This window comes from Pipra filicauda, unplaced genomic scaffold, assembly GCF_003945595.2.
Source record: "Pipra filicauda isolate LSUMZ 115617 unplaced genomic scaffold, ASM394559v2 scaffold130_size2058158_pilon, whole genome shotgun sequence".
NCBI classification, from domain to species: domain Eukaryota; kingdom Metazoa; phylum Chordata; class Aves; order Passeriformes; family Pipridae; genus Pipra; species Pipra filicauda.
This window is the reverse complement of record NW_024103774.1, coordinates 1,378,436-1,400,341: the sequence shown is the minus strand read 5'-3', so window position 1 is coordinate 1,400,341 and position 21,906 is coordinate 1,378,436. Positions and strand designations below refer to the sequence as shown.

General features: G+C 37.9%; 1 protein-coding gene and 1 long non-coding RNA gene across 4 annotated transcripts in view; one reads left to right on the top strand and one right to left on the bottom strand.

Annotated features, from left to right (window-relative positions):
• Positions 1–21,906, bottom strand: part of LOC120322562 — a 32,483-nt gene that overhangs the window by 9,997 nt on the left and 580 nt on the right. For 2 of the 3 annotated variants that reach the window (XR_005562338.1, XR_005562339.1), the window contains exons 1-3: positions 17,630–18,656; positions 15,454–15,586; positions 14,706–14,779 (exon numbers count right to left, since the gene is read on the bottom strand). This is a non-coding gene — a long non-coding RNA (uncharacterized LOC120322562). Of the gene's footprint in view, positions 1–14,705; positions 14,780–15,453; positions 15,587–17,629; positions 18,657–21,906 lie in introns of those variants that run through there. The other variant, XR_005562340.1, reaches the window with a different exon arrangement.
• The window catches only part of VWC2 (von Willebrand factor C domain containing 2), a 74,265-nt gene continuing 56,245 nt past the window's right edge, over positions 3,887–21,906 (top strand). Inside the window, exon 1 of the mRNA XM_039378193.1 lies at positions 3,887–3,910. The gene's annotated coding sequence lies outside the window, so the exon portion shown is untranslated. The remainder of the gene's footprint in view (positions 3,911–21,906) is intronic.

Below are 21,906 nucleotides of genomic sequence, written 5' to 3'. Positions count from 1 at the left end.
TGGGAAAACTGCCAAGAAAAATTGTTTATAAAACAACTGCCTCACTTATCTGTTTGTTTTCCCTAAGTCGGGAACATATAACAAAAACATGGCAATTTGCCCAGTTCTTGTGGGGATACCTGTAATTTTACTAACAGTTCTGATAGGGTGTAGAACTTACTCCTTAAAAGACACAGAAGGGAAAGAAATCAACTTTTTTTTCTCTTCCGGTTGCGAAGCGAGGTGGTTTCAGGAAGAAAGCATTGGTTGTTTGGAAAGTATCTTTATTTTTAGCTCTTCTTTGTATACATATTGCTTATAGTCTTTCCTATCTTCGTGTAATATAAATTCTTAGCAGTTCTGATTCTAGTAGTTTTTTTCCTTTCCCCCCCCCGCCTTCCTCTGGAGGGACTTGGGCGCAGGCCCAGTGGATACCTGGTGTTCAGCCAAAGTAAACGATAACAGCCACATTTTCTAGAGGGTAGGACTTCTCTCTAGACTAAGACCCATACAGATTAGATCAAGTTTTGATTTACGAGAAGGAAAAGGTAAATTTTTTTACAAAAAAATTTTTTTTCTTTCCTTGTATAAAAAAGGCAAAACTTTGCTTCTTACAGTGTTTTCGTTAACTGAATTTTTGCATGTGCACTATATAAGTACGTCTTCTGATTTCATTGTGCAAGTTCTTTGCTATGCTGGGAGCCAGGAGCTAAGCAGTGCTTTTCTTTGCTCCTCTAGGTCCAAGACACACGAGGAAATTGTTGGCACCTTTCAGCTCCTCAGGGACCACTGTGGAGACGCTGGCCAGTCTGCCTGTTTAGTACCAAAGATAAACTAAAAATATAAAGACAAACTGGGATTCCTGGAAGAGCAAGTCTGAAAACCCAGCTGTGACCACAGCAGAGGAGAAATTTAGGTCTCTGCCACACATTGCAGCCAGGCTGTCCTGCAAGATGCGGGAAGAGGGAGATGCACTCTACACCAAAAGCTATGTGAACTACACCACAGAGCAGTGCTCTGCCCAGCAGAGCAAAAAGAGGTAAACACAGCTTCTCCATCAGTGACTTCAGAGCCCTGCTGACAAGCAAAATAAGTTGTCAGTGCTTCAGTTTAACAAACCTTTGGCTAGACATCAGGAGAGCAATGTTTTCCACAAAGCAAGGCTTCCTTTGCTATCTTTCTGCAGGTTTTGTGTGGCAAATTTCCTGGGGAGGGGGGGAGTAAAAGCAAATCTAGATTAATTTCTCTGTAGAGAACAAGATTACACAGGGTTAATTTCTATTTCAGAGAGGAAGATGAACTGAAAAATGCTGAAAGTGAATACATGTTTAAGAATTTCTTTGGAGTATATATTCCTCTACAGCAGATTGTGCAACCAGACTGTGTGTAAGACTTTGCCTGCTGAGGCTGTGCTTATTTTTTCAGTTTTATTTTAGGTAGCATCCATAGAAATCTTGCCAAGCAAGATTATATGCCAACTCATATGCTGCATACGGCCTGAAGTGCTGGGCTGTTTGGGGTTTTTTTGGACATGGGGAGGAGAACAACATTGTTTTGGTTCGCACACACAATCCCCAAGTCCTCCCATTTCACTGAGTTTTCAGGAAATGAGCATATGGCTTTGAAAAATCCAATTCTTATTCTTGGGCTATGTCAGCTGTAATGAGCAGAGGAGCAGCACAGAACACAGGCAAGTCTAGCATGGGAAGAGTACCTTCAAAAAAAGCTGAAGGAGTTGGATATTCCATTTGGGAAGACAGCACTTGGATTTGGGTACTAAAAACCATCATCATCTTTTTGGAAGTCATAGCCAGCCGTACGCTTTCAAAATGTGCTGCAGAAGATGCTCTATTGATCTGTTGTGCAACATTAGCAAGCAATTCTCACAAACTCCTAATTCTCAAGGCAAAAAATGGTCTTCAGTAGAAATAAAAATGTTCACTTTTATGAGGCCACAATTGTGGCTTCAAGCCACAATTTGATTGTGACACTGATCAAAAAAAGGGCACAATTTTTGTTTTTAGCATAAGAAAATACTTGCCTTTCCACCTCTCACCCACCAGTGGCTGAAATTGTTATATTTTCAGACTTCAGAAGGCAAGAAGTATAGACAAACAATTGAAAATCCAGGGATTTTCTACTTGATAGCTAGAAATTTTAGCAAGTTAAGTAAAGAAAGTAGTATTACTTCATGTGCCTGTGCACTGCAAAAGTGAAGGGGAGCTTTGTTTTTGCTGCAATAAGCACAGATCAGGCCATCCATTAAAGATCACTAGCTCTGCTGTTGCATGCTGTATTAAGAGAGCAGAAGTCTTCAAATAATAAGAGAGAATAAAATTATTGTCTACCTAAGTTAACTTTGGTAATTATTTCATTTCTGCTTTTCTTCCAAACTCTCTGACTGAAAACTCATCACAAACATCAGGAAAATAAGCATTTCCTCCCCAGGGACTTCTAAGGTTACCATAAGTGGGAAGTACTGTATTGTAAAATCCATTGTCATTAAGCCAAAACTCAATAACTGATAAGTCCCACTATTACACAAATTTTTGACCCCAGTATTGGAGGAAAATAGTTAGTACTTGGTTAGTCTGCTTCAAGCCTTCAAATGGCTATAACTTCTTGTTCCATGCACGGAACACAATTTCTACCCAGTGAATTTGCAGGGTGGGCACCTGAAATGAAAAGGTAAATGAATTAAGTCAAGTTCCCAGCACCAGCTAGGCAGTAAAAGACAGCTGCAGTTCTGAGGACTACAAACCAAGATCAATGACATTTCAAAAGCATCCCGAAATTGTTTACTGCCATTAAAGCACAAATGCCTTTGCCTGGATATAAAGCTAGAGTATTAGATGTCTGCTCTTGTTCCAATGTCTGTCAAATGAACAAGCTTTAACTACATTGCTTTTTATATGCTTCACTTTTGTTTCCTTTTATGTAATGGATTATTCAGAGCACTTTCTTTGGGATAGAGTTTGTCAGTCAGATGGAAGTTATTTGATTTTGCAAACACATTCACATAGCAAGATGTGTGCCTTTTATACTGAACATTAATGCAAATACATGCACTCTACCTAATTCAAGGAGACACCATTCTGTTAGAACTCCCATGCTAATCTGCAGCTTTGCTCTGACCTCTTTACACAAAATCAAAGTGAAAAAAGGTATGAAGATGTTCAAAAGTCCCTGACAATAGCAACAGGGGGACTTTTCTGACCATGCACAGCAGACAGCAGTCATGAAATTGCTCTTTGAGTACTTCTTGCAAGTTTAAACGTGGAAATGATAATTGCAGGACTTGAGAGACAGGTATCAAAGATTATAGAGAGTTTTAGGGTGAATCTGGTTTAGACGGGACAGCCTCAGGGAGGTGAATGGACTTCAAACATTCCCAGCCCCCAAGGCAGACTGAAATGCATAAGTATTTATGCCCTATTTTAATGACCTGATCTCAGTTTCAGAGCCCTGTTGGTCTGCCTACCTGTGGACAGCAGAATGAAGCTCACTATGATTTTTTTTTTTTCTCCCCATAGAGATTTTCTGGCCAGGAAGAGGAAAAAATCAAAGCTGCTGCAGTGTGTTATATAACTTTTTTTTTTTTTTCTTCAGATGAAAAAGTGTTGATCCTTTCCTTTTTCACAGGCTGGCTTCCCAGCAGCTGGCTTCCTCACTTTATTATTAAGCTCTACCATGTTAATCTGATCCTTTCTCTCTGTTACATCATTCTCTCACTTTAGCCTGAGAAGTTTGTTCCAAGTGGATTTCATTCATTTTAAATGAATTGACTGTTTTCAATTTTAAACAGACCGAATTTGTGATTGTGTGTTATCTACCCATAGTATGAATGGGGAAAACTCTTCTTGCTTGGGAGAGATCAGAGGAGATCACTTAGCCTGAACCGCCTCCACTCCCAGGACTGAGACTTCCTTAGGTAAGCTTGCTGACATGTGGAATATTACTTTCTTTACTCATCTGCATTTTTTCCTCTGTCATTGTAATATTATACCCACAACTCTCTACCTAGGTTATACACTACTATCCTGAGATATGGTTTATTTGCTGCTGCAAACAGGTAAAGATCTGTTTCTTTGTTCATTGCAGGCACAAGGTGGTATATTTTCAAACAGTTTCACTGCTTATAGCTGAGAGATTTCCATCAACACAGCTGCTTTCTATGTAGCTACAAACATTTGAAATGTAAGGCTTATGCACAGCAGCCAGAGTCACTTGTAAGAGGTGCTTCATGGCCCATTAACGAAACAGTCATATACGGCTTGCCTTTAATTAAATATTGACAGGAATTTAGTCTTGGTACAACATTTCAGACTAATATGGAAAAATCTTTTTAATCTGCATAACAGATCAACATGTCACTACACGGCTCCCCCTGTGCTTCTGACTGGGTGAACCTGAGGTGTGCAAAATGTGAAGGTTGTTACACTTTTGGTGCCAGTTGAGTCCCTACTATCTTTTCTAGCACTGTAATTAAAGAGACCAGTTAATGTTAGTGATGGTTTATGTGAATGGTGGTTTATTTAATCTCCAAACTGTTTCACAACAGTTTATCAATAGTTTTTTTCATGGGTTTGAAAAAAAAGAAACTCATGAAAAATTAAGAGGTCTGTAAAAGTTTCCCAGTTCAGTATCAGCCATAAGCAATTCAATAAATAAACAGTTTTCCAATTGGATGGTTCTCATCCTGAGAAGAATTTCACTACATGCTGCTCACTCCTTTGTGCATGGCAGTATCCCTGAAGATCACACATCTCTCTGCAACACTTGCCTGTAAGTGAGATTCTTTCACTTTTAGGCCTGCCCTTTTTCATTAGTTGTTTAATAAGTACTTGTGGCTAGTGAGCTCTAAGCATTTTTTTTTATTGCTTGGAAAAAAAAGATAATGGCTGTCTGTCAATCAGAGTGCAGCATTGAAGACTTCTTTTCATTTCTTTAAGAACACATTTCAGGCTCAGGAGACAATCCACAGAATCAGCACATTCTGACAAGTATGAATGATTCACTTATGCTGGTTTTTTCTACTATGTGGTGCTCATTTCTTCTGATGCTCAATTTTACTGGCAAAGTTGTCCTTGAACAGTACAAACAAACTACTACCTGGATGTACAACATGTTGCATTGCAACTTTGCATGAATGGATCAGTCTACTTCGAACATTGACTTCTGAATGTGGTTTACTTATACCCACTTAAATATTTTCCTTTCTGAATTGACACAGAATTCAATGAAAGAAATACATTAGCAAGCTTTCTTCTATCACACAGAGCATTTGATTCTCTTCATATCTCATCCATACAAATGGGATCCTTTTCTCACCGCTACGCTTATGAACATCAGCCACAGCAGAATAGCACAACATAAGCATAAGGAAAAAACAGCTCTAAAAACATTTAACTTTAAGAACAGACAATTTCAAGTAAGTTATCTATTGGAGCCTGGTCTGTAAAATCTGGTCCTGGCATTTTGCTTAGTAACTGTTTCAGGTGCTCGACAGAGGTCCTGTTTGCTGATGTATTTCCAAGTGCTGTTATAACTAGACCATGTAGTTCTACACCTGTCTTCCTTCAGCAAGGAAACTAGTTTTTTAAATGGGAGATCTCCAATGCCATGGTCAACAGATTCTATTTCTTAGTGCACTTACTATGTGGTTTTGAGTTGTGCTGAATGAACAAATACTATAGCCCTAGGTCTTCATTCAGGGTCTGGCACTGGCTGGAGGCAAATCCAAGCTCTTCAGATGTTTTCTTTTGGCAAGGTGCATATTGGAAGAAATAGCACTTCGATTATTGGGAACGCCTCTTTCACCTCTCAGTTCTGAGTTGTTAGTCTGAGGAACACTGTCCTGAGATATAAAAGGTCCTTATTTTATTGCCAAATGCCCGAGCCATGGCTACTCTTTACAACTGTTGCAAAACCCCTCACATTTGTGTTCTTTAGGCCTGCTCTGCATCTGAATACATCAGCATGACCTTACATTATGGAAGTGGAAAAAAAGCCAAATAAAACAAACAAAAAACCCTTCAAAAACCCCAAGGTGCCTCAAGAGGTAAAGACGATGGAGCAATTGAATAAATGCTAGTTAAGCATTACTTTGTTTTGGGGAGTCACAGAAATGTTAGGCAAAAAGGCATTACATGAGTATATCTAACAATTCTGCAAGGCATAATGGCAATGTTGGTCTATTTAGCAGCTATTACAGAGCAAGGAACCTCCAAGAAATTTGTAAGAAGCAAAACAGGTGGTAACAAATTCTTTTCAAGAGTTTAAGAATCATGCTTATTCTGTAAAATCAAATTTTATTTAGTGATGAATAGCTCCTGTAAAGTGCCAGAGAGGATGAATAGTACAGCTTCAAGAACATATTGATTACTGCAGTGACGAGACAGGTTGTGCCAGTGAAACTGTGATATGTTCATTCTTCTGAATCCAAATAATGGGACTGTGTATTGTGCCTCTGCGAGAGGTATTTGAGCACATGTAACATTCACTAATGGATCTGAATCATCTCAAACATGTATGGGATAGATAAACAGTTTCCCTGTGCTGTACTCATAGAATTAAAAGGTAGGCTAGATTAAGTGTCTTGCCCAAGGGCAGAGAGGAATACAAATCTAACCATTGCTCTTGTCAACTGTTGGAGCATTTATCAGGTTGCTGATTAAGTGGAGGGTCCTACATTCTATTATTGGTGATGCTGGTGTGACAAGGAGTCCTGGTAAGGTGACATATGAATGAACCATGTTAATTTACGTATCATTAGAAACACAAGACAGAAGGGAGAAAATCAATGCTTTGTTTTATACTAAAGAAAAAATCAATGAGAAAAGAAATGGTGTTTTCTGGGATCTCAGAAAATGTGTTGGACAATGGGGAATAGTTAGAGGGAATTAAAACTATTTAATATAAGTTGCCAGTGTTCTTTTAGAGAACGTTGGTCTAGAGCTATCATTCTGTAAAAAAATTGAGTAAAATCCTAAAGTTCAGTGTTGTGAGAAGGAAGCAATATCAAGTAGAGACAAGTTGCTGTTTTTTTTATTTTAAATTAAACTGGCAGCCAGTTGCATTGAATCTGTGAAAACTGAAGAAAATATGTTAATAAATAAAATTTAAAAATAAATACATATAGCAAATGAGAGGCTACATATAATCCCCAAACCCACAAGATAGGTTTACCTAACAAAACTGCCAGAGGTCCATTTGTAGTTTTGTTTTATTCTCTCTTATAGTAGCATATAAGAGATTGCTAGGGAAAAACTGTAAAAACAGGCCAAAAATGGAATAAAATTTTCATGGTGTTGACTCTTGCTCTTGGCAGTCTGCAGTTTAGAGACACTTTAAACCAGAAGTTGCATTGGACCATCCTATTTAATAGTTTTTGACATTTCTTTCATAATTTTAACTCTTCTTTGAAGTCAATACTCTGACCAAAAAAAAAAAAAAAAAACAAAAAAAAAACCACCACTTAAGTATGTATAATATTAAAAATCAGGGGTTTTGGTTTGATTATAACTTGTTTACTTTTCATTGGGTACCCCTACTTTCTATAGCACAACAAATGCTGAAAAATTGTTCCCTGAACTCCTTCCTCATATAGTTTCACAGTTCACAGAATCATAGAATATGTTGAGTTGGAAGGAACCCACAAGGATCATCGAAGTCCAACTCCTGGCCCTGCACAGGACATCCCAAGAATCACACCATGTGCCTGAAAGTGTTGTCCAAATGCTTCTTGAACTCAGACAGGCTTGGTGCTGTGACCACTTCCCTGGGGAGCCTGTTCCAGTGCCTGACCACCCTCTAGGTGAAAAACCTTTTCTTGATATCCAACCTAAACCTGCCCTGACTCAGCTTCCTGCCATTCCCTCAAGTACTGTCACTGGTCACAAGAGTGAAGAGATCATTATCTGCCCCTCTGCTTCCCCTTGTGAGAATGATGAAGACTGCAATGAGGTCTCCCCTCAGTCTCCTCTTCTCCAGGGTGAACAGACCAAGTGACCTCAGCCACCTTCCCCTCTATCTTCCCTTCACTATCTTTGCTGCCCTCCTTCGGACGCTCTCCAATAGCTTTATATCTTTCTTATATTGTGATGCCCAAACTGCACACAATATTCAAGGTGAGGCTGCCCCAGTGCAGAGCAGAGCGGGACAATCCCCTCCCTCAACCAGCTGATGATGCTTTGCCTGATGCCCCCCCAGGACACAGTTGGCCCTCGTGGCTGCCAGGGCACTGCTGACTCATATTCAACTTGCCACTGACCGGGACTCCCAGGTTCCTTTCTGTACCGCTGCTCTCCAGCCTCTTGCTCCCCGGTCTGTAGGTGCACCCAGGGTTGTCTCAGGCCAAGTATACTTGCCCTTGTTGCACTTCATATGGTTGGTGATTGCCTAGCCCTTTAATTTGCCTAGGATATCCAACAGATTTCTGCTTCCCCTTGTTCCCTGTGCCCAAAAGTAATTTCTCTGTTAAATTTTTGTGGCCTTTGATGTTTATTTTATCTGAAATATAAATCATTCAATAACTCTAAATACAATTTTGTCCTTATGATACTTTTGGGTACCATAGTAACATTTGGGATATGAATTTATGCTGTATCATAATGATAGTCTGTATTTGTTTCCTGTTTCATCCTAACAGTTCCTTGCATTTCTTTTTCTTTCTTTTGACTGCTAGTGAGTTTTGTAGAGTAGATTTTGAATACCTACTAACAGTGCCTCAGGAGTCTTTCCTAAGTGATAATATACCTCATGTTGAGTCCATCAGTTGTTTGCCCTTTGTTTTAATGTTGCTTGTCACATTATATGAAACTTAGTCACTCCTTTTTTCACCTCTTCTACAGATCTCTCATATTATGGTGAAAAAAAAAATATCTGGCCCTAGGGAATGCTGCCACTCCTGTCTGCCTGTGCTGTTTCCTTCCTTTTAGCTAGTTTTCTACACATGAGCAGATCTTTCTTCTGTATCACACTAGTTTATTTCTTAGTATCTTCTGGTGAAGAACTTTGTCTAAATTTTTATGGAAAACTGCAATTTAGTCCACTTCCCTAGCTGGATCAGTCTTTCCAATATTTCCATGGACTTTTTTTTGGAGAATTTTAGGAAATTTGTTAGGCATGATTTATTCCTCACTATAACACATTTTCCATCTCTTTATACAATCATGTATCTATTATGGTCTCATATAATTTTCATGTCAGAAATATCAAAATTGCTGATCCACAAGTACTTTTGGATGCCCTTTAAAAATAGGTAACTTTCATTCTAAAAGTATCTTCTATTTCTCAGACATCAAGGCCAATATAAGTGGTATACAGCCAACAGTACTTAACTGCTACAAATTTCATATCTAAATTCTTCTGGAATTCCTAGAATTCCATAAGAAATCTTAGAACTCTGTTCTGATGGTTTATTAAGAATTTTATATATTTGTTGTAAAGACTTTTTTGCTGATACTTCTTCATGTCTCTCTGGACTACCATGTTCTCATAGGTTCCTTTATAGGTTGAGGACTCCTGGTATATACAGTCTCTCCTTGTTGGTTGAGTTCTTGGTTTATCCTTGTCACATTTTTCTGTTCCTTTCCTCAGCCAACTGCATTCATTAGGAGATGATGGGAATCAAAACTGTAGGTATGACAGTGCTCTACACTTTTCAAAAGAATGTCTAACATCTTAGTCTCTCTTTGATTAGCATCAAGATAATATTGTCTTAAATCTACTTATTATAATTAAAAAATCTGTTTCCTAAGTGGTAGCAGCTACTCTGCAGCTCATGATTAGGGACTAGTTGGAATTCTTTTTCTTTCTTTTTTCCCTCATGATTTAATTTGCTTTACTGATGCAGAATTTTATCTGCTATTTTATTGGTGATTTTTTTCTTTATAAGACATCCTGTCCAATGGCTTTCAATCAGCTTCTGTTTTTACTCTTCTGACTACTTTCTTCCTATCCAATCCTTTTTCTAGATCATTTCTGAATGCAATAGAGAGAACACATCCCAGCACAAATATCTATTTCTTTCCACTGTGAAAACTAATGCTTTATTGCCTTTTTTTTTTCCCTATGCTTTAGTCCATTATTAGTTCATGAAAATGCCTTCCCTTTTACCCATGGCAGTTAAAGTCTTTTGGGAAAGACTTTTAAAAGACTTCTCCCCTCCAGATTAGTGTTATCAGCTGGATCACATCAATCTACACCCTTCTCAGTTTCCTCAAACAATGCTAACAGATTTGTGAGGCATAAATATCCTGCCTGACTCTCCCGTAGTATATTACTTTTTTATATGCCTACTACTTTTGTTCTTCAGTATTGTTTTAGCCTGTACATTAGTCAGATTTTCTTCTACAGATTTTCACAGTATGTCAGGCTTTTCTGGTAAGTGCTATCTGTAGGACTCCATGAAACCCTTAGAGTTCACATTACAATCTTCTGATACGAAGGCTGATGAGAGAAACTGCACATTGATGTTAAAGTTAGGTATTAGGCTGGAACTCTTGGCTGAATCCTGAGAAATGTTTCCTGTATTTTATATCAACTTTGTTCTGAAACAAAGATACAACCTCTGATGCACCCCTGTGAAGAAAGATTCTTTCACAGTGAACAGATAAGAAAAATTCATTTAGTTTGTCTGTTATGGCCTCATTTCCTCCCAGAGCTTCTCATGTATTTTGCTCCAAAAAGACGCCTAGCTTTCTATTTCCTTTGCAAAACTAAAATATTTTACTCTCCAGTGAGAGGACTCAAGGAATAGAATACACTGCATAATCCTCTTATGGTCAGTACCAAGAACATATATGCACGCTTGGGTTGTACCTACATTTTGCATACTGTGCAGAAGGGTGTATGGTATAAAAGAGGGAGGATTCATTCTATTCTTACTTTATTTTATACACACACAGGAGTAAATCTGCTGAAGCAGCTCAATAAAACCAATATTGCAACTAAGTTAAAGAAGAACAGTGAAGGATAAAAGGTCTATCTTGAGCTAGAAGTGAAAACAAGAAACTGAAGAGATTCTTTTCTGCTACAAATGAAGTCTGACACGAGTTCTGCACTCTGCTGGATGGAGACTTTTTAACAAGATGTTTCTCTCAAACAGTTCTGATTGATTGAGTCAGAGTGAATGCAGTCATGGAAGTGTAGCTGCTTCATGGGGTATTTGGGTAGTAGCAGAATAACTGTCACATAGGGGTTGGGGCAATTGCACAGGATGCAGGAAATCTTTATGTTTAGTCTTTACTGCCCTTAGAAGCTGCGAGTGAGTCAGTCCCATTGGGTGATCTTTGTACTTCTTTCTCCACACCTAAGCAAATAATCCTTGATTTGGAGAGAGATGTTGGTATCTATAAATTATAGATGCGGGTCTGGGCAATATGAAAATGCAGCACTGAGAGTGTTACTGAAGTATGGCTTTTGGGAATGAAAATCAGATGTTCTGGAATGTCATTCAGCCCTTCACCATCGAATACATTTAATAGGAATTATTTAATTTGATCACAATCCAACTATTTCTTAAAAAGAATTGAAAATCACTTTACTTTTTATATGTCAGCAATAAAGAAACACTGCAGAAATCTTTCTCAGATGTATTGTCCCTCCTGAACACATCCTTTCATATTCTACTTTTCATGGTGTGATGATCTCAAACAAAACCGTAAACAGGGAAAGCAAACCAGTGAGGCTTTACTGTGTGAAGACAGAAGAGATCAGAAGAAAGAAGAGGACTTTTGTTTCAGTTTTTGTGGGGTTTGGGTTTTTTTGTTTTGTTCTAATGTTTAAAATATGCAATTCTGGGATAATATTTTAAGGTCTATTTCCCAAATTCTTCTTAGATCACTAGAGGTGAAATAATTAATTATTTCCTTATGATAGTTCTATTCTGAGTATGAAAAATCCAAGTTGTGATGCTCCAGGAAGTTGGGCAAAGCACTCCAGCTTTGCCAGCATTACTACTTTTTTTCTTAATGCAGCATCAACGCAGCTGACAAAATATGGCATGTATCTGTGCTGGGAGATTTGACCTGAGGCTTGTCATCAGGCTCCTGCAGGCTTGATATAATTGACTGTTTGGCTTTGACAGTCCTTTTCAGCAATTGTATCAATTAACCGTGGGAACTGAGGGGTCCTCACACCAGCATGACACTCAATTTCTCTCCCCTAGACAAGAACTTAATGGATTATGTGATGCAGGTTTCTTCCTAAATCACCTACTGAAACCTCTATTTAAGATAAAGAAGAATTGGGGAACCCATTTTCCATAGTTCAACAACCAAATAAGAAAACATTTCTAATAATTCAATAACTCTTGATCATCCAGCCACCAGCTGGCAAGTAAAAAGAGTAACATACATATCCACACATCTTCTTTTATCCTATGGTGTGTTTGGTAATCTTGAGTTGCTAAGAATAAGGGAAAAAAGTTATTCTTTAATTTGAACCCAACTTCCTGGCAAATTAATCTCTATCAGGTACACATCAAAGCAGAGATGCTCTTTCTTGGATAATCTGAACACTGCAGCACAAAAGAGCACAGAAATTAAATTATAGTTGTGATCTGTGCAGAGACTCTAAAAAGCAATGTAAACACGAAACCTGGAAACTAAGTATATGAGCTACGGCAGCAAAGGAAGCTGTGAACATATTCTCACTAAATCTTGCTTCTATCAAAAGCCTGAGTCAACCTATCAAAGAAATCCCATTAGTACCAAAGCAAGAGCCTAGATACAGATCCGGTGAACTACTACCGGATTATTTGCCTCTGCTTCAGGGATTTTTCTTCCATCTACAATTCACCATGGATTTGTTTAACAGCAGGAACTGTTTGTTTAAAACCTCAGGTGTGCTTGATATTTTCTTTTTCCAAAACCAGTTATAACCTCTATTTTTCTAAAGAAAAATTAATCCCAACTGAGAAAAAAAGCATTGGAGATTGAAGAAGGTTTGTTTTGGGTTTTTTTTTCCCCCTTTATCTCATTCAGTTCTGTTCAATTGAAAAAGTAGAAAAGTTCTGATAGCCTGTTCCTATGTTTACTTCTTACTTAACGCTTCGCTTGAAAAAAAAAAAAAATTTAAAATAAACTCAAGCAAAAACTTTTGAGAAGGAGAGCTGAAAGTTTGTGCCATAATCAACCATCTCACTTCTGTGAAAAGCGTAACAGTGTTTTTCACCAGGCTTTTAGCTAAAGATAGCTAGCTCTTATTAATAACATATTCATACTCTGGGAGAAATCCAGCCTAGGGGTCTGAGCTATAGAGGCACCGGTCACCTGCAGCTCTCATCAGCTTCAATGGGAAGTAGATGTCTCTGTAGATCAGAATTTACTGGAACAGAATTTCAGCCTCAGGATAAAATGAGACTTTTTAAAGAAATTTAATTTACAGAGAGAAATATGACTGCTTAGGGTGGTTGCAAGCTGCTATGTAAGGATCTCTCCAAAGGCTCGAGCCAGTGTTTGATGGAGTAGTGGCAAGGGCATCTACTATTGTGGCTACAACTCATATCAATCGTTACTCTCCTTAATTTAAAAACACAACCAACCAAAAAATACAAGCCCCAAACCAAACAAAACAAAACAACCCTCACAATTGGAAGTGATTGATTTCCAACAGATACGGAAGGAAAATGAAACTCAAACAGAGTATAAGGCACAATATGAATGGTGTGATAGCTTTAGCACTAGGGAATTACTTAGGTTCCCAATTCTTTGAATGTTCTTTATGTAGAAGTCACTGGTGTAAAAGAGAAGCTACTTTTTTGAATAAAACATCAAGAATTCCTTCCAATCGTACATGAAAACTGTAAATGTGCACATAAATACTTGTTTTTGAATCTGCTGTAAAAAGAAATTTAAGTGAAACCTTGTAAGAAAAGGAAGGCAAAAGATGACATGAGGCAAAAAGAATTGTAATTGCCTAAATTTCAGAAATCAAACAGCTGGTGAAACGAGCAGGTTGTCACTCTGAGGATTGAGTAGACTGAGGACCTTTGACAAACAAGCTCCTTGTTATTGTAGTCATTTGCTTGGCCAGTTAGGACTGTGAAAAGTCCTAGCTAGCCAAGTCCTTCCTGAGACTTGAAGGTACCAGATACACTGATTTTTCTTCTTCAGTACTGCTGCTGCTATTCTTAGGGAGAAGCTGAGGTATAGCTTTTAGCTTCCTATGAAATTACCACATTGGTTCAGCAGCCTGGATCTGCTTTAGGAAACAGTAATCATGTTAAATCTGCTTTAATTTTAATAATGGTAGAAGGCAGGATGCATTTTGAAAGCCTTTGAAGGCAAGAGTTTAACACTGTGAGGATTACCAAGATAAGGATGGTTGATTCAGGCAAACCAATTTATGGCTGATTCAATTTAATATCCTTATATGTCTCCAACAACCATTTTACCTTAGAGCAAGATGCAACTTCTCTTTTTTTTCTTTTTTTTAGCCAGAGTTTTTGTCAGTTCTTGGTCTATAGTTTTTGTTCTAAAACCAAGCAGAAGAACAGGCTTTGCAGCAGTAGGGACTGACACCTTAGGGCACAGGGCCCTGTTTATTTGGGTCGAGTTTAGAGAATATTTTCTGGTTATGGTTAGATTTCATAGACCTATTAGAAGAAAACACATAGAATCATAAAGTTTGGAAAAGACCTCTGAGATCACAGCTTGAATCCAATCTGCTTCTAAGCTCTGAGCAAAGCTGTAGACCAGCATTAGATAAGGTCTGCTTACCTTTTCTTGCTGAAGTTGTTTGCATTGACAGTGGTGAAGACTGAGTCTTGGTCTCCTCTCCAAGAAAATATTTCCTACGTATAAAGCAAAACAGTATTAAGTGAGACATTAGTTGCCAGTAGCCTGGTGATTAAAGAAGGTAGGACTATGGGGCTAAATGTCCTCAGGCAGGAGAGGGAGAAAATTTGTAGCTCTGTATGGTGTTTGGTCCCTGATTCACTGTCACTAGTGTCACAGGGGAGTTTTTGTGAGCATCTAGGCTGCCACTTTCTTCACTGATTTTGCAAGGACGTAATCTGAAAAGTCAATTACTTACTAGGCCCTCTCTGTAATAACTCTCAACTAGTACTGTGAGTAGCAAGGGACATTGAGTTGATCCCTCTTATCTTCTTCCAACAAACAGTAAACTCAACTGGCATGACCAGCTGGCATTTGTTATCACAATTACAGAATACCTCTATTTTTTTTCATGTTAAACCTTGTACCATGGTGCTTGAGTACCCTGCTTGCTACTGTCAACCTAAGGACATCAGTACATCAAGACTTGGTGGTAACAAGTGAATTTTTGCACAAATGAACACCTAAATTTTTGTACATGTATGAGGGACTTAGTATGCCAGCTATGCAACAGTGCAGCCAATATTCTACTAGAGAATAGAGTCAACACGGACTAGTAAATGGTGCATTGAAAAGAGAAGATGAGAGAGAATCATGAGGTTTACACAAACTTCTCAGTCCAGTGACTGACCTTCTGTATGACTTCAGGCCACTCGTTTCTGCTCTCCTTTCCCTTCTTTCCTGGTCACTGAAGGACATGCATCTCTAGGGATACCAGGCAATTTGTGCAGTGGGCACCTAGTTGCATCTGTGGTGTCTCGGTCCTGTGTGCAAACACAGCAAAATAATCCTTCTCTGTTTCCCAACGGAAGTTCTAGCCTGAAGATTGTCTACTCTGACTTTTTTTGCTCTGCTCTGACAGCCTGAAGCCTAAATCATGATTTCTGAGCCACGTAACTTTTTCATTAGAGAGAAAACTCTATCATCAGCCTCTGTGATTGCAGAAGGTCCTGAATGTAATCATCTCCAGTAATTAGATCTAAAGACAGACCACTTGGGATTCTGTAATTCATGAAACTTTCAATATGTTACAAATCATAATTTGCTCAGTTTTTAAAACGATGACACTATCAAATGTATATGAATTATTTTAAAGGCCTCACTGGGCCTTTATTTTAAGAAGACAAACAAAATAACACATCATTTACCTGGTACTGTATCACAGGCACCTGATAAGGGAGATAGGGACTTCTACAGTAGTGTAGGGAAGGGTAATGACAGGAAAGCAAAAGCATTCGAACATCACAATTAGCAGAATTTTCTTATATATTGGTGCTTTTTTTAATCTGTTACCTCCACTCTACGTCCCTAGTGTAGCCTGGGCACTTATAAGAGTACTATCTCATGCAGAGTCACTGGTGGTTAATAAGGCACGAGGTCACAGCACATCTTCAGGGACAACTATGAGGTTGCTCTTCACTATTAATCCACCTCTTTCTGTGAAACTTTCAGAATTCAATTCCTTCATCAAGTTTGGTTGAACTTAGCCAGCAGGTTCAAAAAGTAGGGAGGGCTGCAGGATCAGATGTGTATGCATTATGCAGGAAGTGTCATTGCAAAAGCTTCAATTTTTACCAACTGGATAGTAATAATGAGAGAAAAAGAAGGTAAAGAGTCGGAAAAGTTTGAAGATGTGTTCTGGAGAGCATATCTCTAAGGGCTTTCTATCTAGAGGTTTATGCTCACCAACTTTTGGAGAATATCTCTTAAGAGGTAAGATGGTTCTCTGAGTCTGTAGACAGTTGGTTTTGGTCTGGGTTTTTTGTTTTTAATATTACAGGATCAGATGCCTGGGGATTATACTCTAATTCTATAAATTGTGGGAAGAAGACAGGCCTTTACACAGATACTGTGAATTCCGTACCTTTCCAATTCTTGACTTAGCAAACTTAATTTCACTATTTTTTAAGGAGTTGTCTTTGTAGAAGACAAGAGTTTATAATTATCAACCATACAATAAATGTTTTTACTCCACACTAATAACATTAACAAGGTATTTGGATAAGAACAATGTGGTTTAAAACACTTTGATTTCATATACATATGTTGTTTTTCAAATAATTTAAAGGAAAACAAATACTAAACAGTACAATTTCTGTTATTGAAGTTTTAAAGAAAGTTAGAGGATGAAAGTAAATATTGGTGTGAATTATAGTGATGAATTTTTTTCCAATAATAACTTCTACTTTTCCCTATCTTCCTGTAAGGTACACAAGAATTTTTCTTCTTCAATTCCATTTATTCATTACGTTTAGGTTAATTTTTAATAAAATAAAAGTGAAGAAATCCTGTGAGAACTGAAGAGAGAGCAATGCTGGGGTTTTGGTTTTATGGGGTTGCTTTTTCTTCAGTAATATTAAAGAGTAGTGGAAGGATGAGATCTATTAACTTAAAATGCAGAACAACACAGGAACCAAATTTTTTTAATAAATCTTTTGATAGTTGATATTACCTTTATTAAAAAACTTTAATGTAAGCAAAAATGTATCTAGAGAAACTTAAATATTATAAATATATAAAACACACATTTAATTATAAGTAATAAAAGAGAAAGTAATACCTATCTGTACTTTCAACTGAATTTCAGATTCTATGTGAAGAGAGCTAAACACAAGCTTAAGAAATACTTTGTTCACTTTTCCATCACAATGACAAACTAAACAAATTGGTAGTCCATCCCTTGGCTTTGCAAAAGGGAAGAGCAAGGTGTAGTATTAAGACTTATTTATACAAAAGATTGTGTATTTAAATGTTTCATGTTATTTGTGCATGTCCATGTCTATGTACCTGCAAAAACGTTTTCTTACCTCTTTTTGAGCAAAAACGCACAAATATCAAAAAACCTTGTGAGCCGTGATTAACATCCATTTTCACCAGGCTACTGAAATTGTAGTAAAAATAGGGGCATCAAAATTCATTTATGAATGTCTCTCATGTCCTGTAATTACAAACACAAAATACTGCGTTGTGAATAGAAAATTATTTTTTCCTCAGAATGAGCCCATATGTACAAGTTCTGAATTGAATCCTCCTCACTCTCCAAAGGTTTCACTGTGCACTTTTTAGTATTATTTGTTATGATTAAGATGGTAATAACATTTTTCTAGCAAAACCACCATTAGAGATGCCACAGGCATGTAAGAACAGAAAAGTGATTAAAAGTGGTAGAAATTGTAGACATCTCATATACAAAAAAGCAACCTGTACTTCCCTCTCCCTTTCATGGAGCTAGAAGGAAATGGTTACTGTGGTAAATATGTCCATTAGAGTCTCTGCAGAGCTTGCGGGACAGAGAAATTGATCTTGTCAAAGAGAGAGTTATTTCAGAGTTATTTTTAACAAACCCAGTCTTCTTTCCAACATTTTGAAACAAGTGTCATTATGGATACCTTTAATTAGGATATTTTACATTAAATTAAGTATTTTATTTCTGTTTGTCGTGATTTACCTCCAGATGTCAGTTCAACCCCACACAGTCACTTGTTCACTCTTCCCTGGTGGGATGAGGAAAAGAATCAGAAGAGTAAAAATGATAAAACTCACGGGTTGAGATAAAGACAGTTCAATAGGTAAAGCAAAAGCAGCACACACAGGCAAAGCAAAACAATGACTTGATTCACCACTTCCAGTGGGTAGGCAGGTGTTCAGCTGTCCCCAGAAAAGCAGGACTCCATCACATAATGGTGACAGGGGAAGACAAATGTCATCACTCCAAATCCTCTCCCTACCTTATTCTTCTCCTAGCTTTACGTGCTGAGCATGACGCCATACGGTATGGAATATCCCTTGGGTCAGTTGGGATCAGCTGACCCGACTGTGTCCCCTCCCAACTTCTTGTGCACCCCATGCCTCCTCACTGGTGGGGTGGGGTTAGGACTAGAAAAGGTCTTGGCTCTGTGTAAGCGTTGCTCAGCTATAAGAAAAACTTCCCTGAATAATCAACACTGTTTTCAGCACAAATCCAAAACACAGTCCCATAGCAGCTACTCTGAAGAAAATTAACTCCACCCAGAAGTCAAAAGCAGCACAGCATTATATTTATATTTTGCTTAATAATAAGACAAATCATAAGCTAAAGGGGGAGTTCCTAGAACATAAATCAGTAGCAGCAAAAATCTGTTTTAAAAGATGTTTCACAATGTTATGACTTCTAAAGTTCAAATCTCCCCTTGGTCTACAGAGATCTTTTTTTGTATTACAAGGAATAAGTAAAACTTAAAAATCATTATTTATTTCCTAGCACGCAAACTGTGATTTACAGAAGTGTAAAGAGAGTCCTTGTACTGAAGATCCTAAACTCTAAATGACAGAAGGTTTTTTAAGTTTTGTTTTCACACATGTAAAGGAAAAAAAATGTTATATCAGCATTTGTGAAAAACTAAATAATTTAAAAATAATTAATGAAGACAACTGTAACTACAGCTTGTGTAATACTGTGTAATATTTCTTCAATAATTACTTATCAGTCAACTAAAGAGGCATCAGATAAGTGAAAAAAAGGGAACTGTAAAACATCTTCAGTGTCCTTTGACAAGTGGCATAAAGAAAACAGAAGAAGTAAGTAAAAATAAAAAAGATAAAAGCTAACCTAGTTTAGAAATAGTTATGGAGGCTTGCTTTTATTATTTTTTCCTTTCTTTTAAGAGTTGTTTAAACTGCTTATTTATAATTGAGCCTTTCAAATACACGATTTGTTAGAGTAATATGTACTTCAACTTTGTCTCTGTCTTCAGACTGACTGTTATTTGAAGGCCTTATTTTATATGGCTGGGCTAATACTACTGCACAAATTGCTACCTTTTGAAGGCTGTGATATGAACCTGCCTGAACAACTGCCACTTTAGCACAACAATAAAAAATACCTTTCATATAACAACTCTCTTCCTTTCAGAAGGAGTAATGATATGAAGCAAAATAAAAAGGCACAACTAACCCTTTTCCCAGAGGAGTCATGCTTTGGGGACATCTTCTTCCCCCCTCACCTTCCAGAATTTCAGAGGTAATGCACCAACATGGGCACATGCAGCACACATCTCCTGCGGCACTGCTCACCTTAATCACACCCTGTCCTCTCCATGGATTCTGCAGATACTCGGCAGATATACCAAAGCAAATCTTAGTTATGTGGGGTTTTCTAAATACCCCTGCCCACTCTCTAATTGCACTGGGGCTCCTCTTCTGTTCCCCCTGCCCTGCCCAGCTTTGCAGGGTCCCATGGGGCTTCCTCCTCTTTTCCCTCACTGTCTCCTCACTGAAGGCAGGGGACACTTCTTTTAATAAAACAGGAAAGACAGGATACGATCCCTGCATGAGATCATGGGAAGGGATGCATGTTAGGTGATTCCCTCGTGTGTGGGGGCTGCCTGCCTACACTAAGAAGAGTATGTGCATATCCCAGAACTCAGTTTATCCATATGTTAGGCTAAAAGAGGTTGTCTTCAGTGCTCTTAGATGTCCAGATCAAGTGTCAGCCTAGCTGTGAGGTTTTGAGTTTATGTTGTAATCAATCAGTCAGACAATCAATTTTAATGTGGTAAAAAATCCTACATTTGAGTGCTTGTTGTTCACACCAAGGTCACTCTTAAAAGATATTCATCAAAATTTTAGGACTTCAGGATCTCACATTATATGAGAAGTATAATCTCACTAGCAGCTGCCTTCAGATAACAGATTTTCATTATTCTCTCTCCTAGTTCAGAATTCACACTGAAGATGAAAATCAAACATTTTTTACCTATCTGCTGTTTATCCACTTGGACTATAAAATACTGCAATTTGATACTATGATATCAATGAAGCGGTCAGGTGTCAGTTCTGCAAGGGTCTTAACGTCAGGTACAATGCATCACTTAATATACCTACAAATCTAAATAAACAGAGGCTGAAGTCCAATGAGAAATCTTTTAGAAAACTAAATGAGGATATTTACTTCTTACTTTGCCCAGCAGTGTAGGATGAGCTGCAGTTTGTGGTTACAAAAGCGCTCTGAGGCTTTGCCCTTCTTGTTACAGAGCAGCACCTTGAACCTTCAGCCTCAGCTGATCTGTGTGCTACGTAACTACGGATGGGAGAAGTAGAGTTCCTACAAAGAGGGTCCTGGATGCAGAAGGTCTCAGATTTGGTACCAGAGTTTCACCTGGGAACACATGAAAATGCTAGAACCATAAATTGGCATCTCTCTGCTCTTTATCGCAGACATAGCATTGCCTTCCCGAGGTCCCTATTTCCTTCTGCCTTGGTCTAGCCACAACAAGCTGTTGTTTGACAGCAAAGCTCACAGGCTTGTGAACTCAGCATAAGGTCCATCATTCAAGTTGTTCTTCTGGAATTAGTGATGTGGTGTACTGGCTGCTCATCCCGTCAGGGTTTAAGCTATATAAGGCATAAAATTACTGGATTTAGACAAAGCGAAGATTCAATTTTTTATTCAGAGGTAACGAGATGACAATTTGAAGGCAAGTACTTCTTAATGATTATTAACAGTTAAGTAATGAAAAATGTCTATCTTAACTCCTTAAGACTTTGTCTAGAAATCCCATAGCAATATGGAATTTCATTTTATTAGTGCACCGTACAGAAAAGTTTTACTTCATATCCTTCAAAACTTTAGTCTTGTATTTTAAAGTTTCAGATAATTAAAACATTATTTAGCTGATGAACATCTGACTGGAAGATATGAGGTGGTGTCAATAGAAATAGTTTTGAAAACTAGACAGGACTCATAATTTTTAATATCAACAACCCAGCAGCCAAAAGAATTTAGCACCTGCATCCTCCTGTGGAGGATTTTAAGTGTCTGGGTTTGCACAAATAACAGGCGCTCATGAAGGTACTTAACAGTGAAACATTAGTATCGAGCAGATTTTCATTGCTCTCCTGAGTACTGATATTGCAGTGCTACCATTCTAAAGAAAAAAAAAAACACACACAAACCCCCCCCCCCAAAAAACCAAAAACAAACAAACAAACAAAAAATCACCCTGAAAATTTTACCTAGGCTAAAAATTTCAGTTATAGTGCCAAGTACATTGGGAAATCCAGCCGTAGTCATGAGTAGGGCACAGCCAGCTGCTGAAGAGCTACT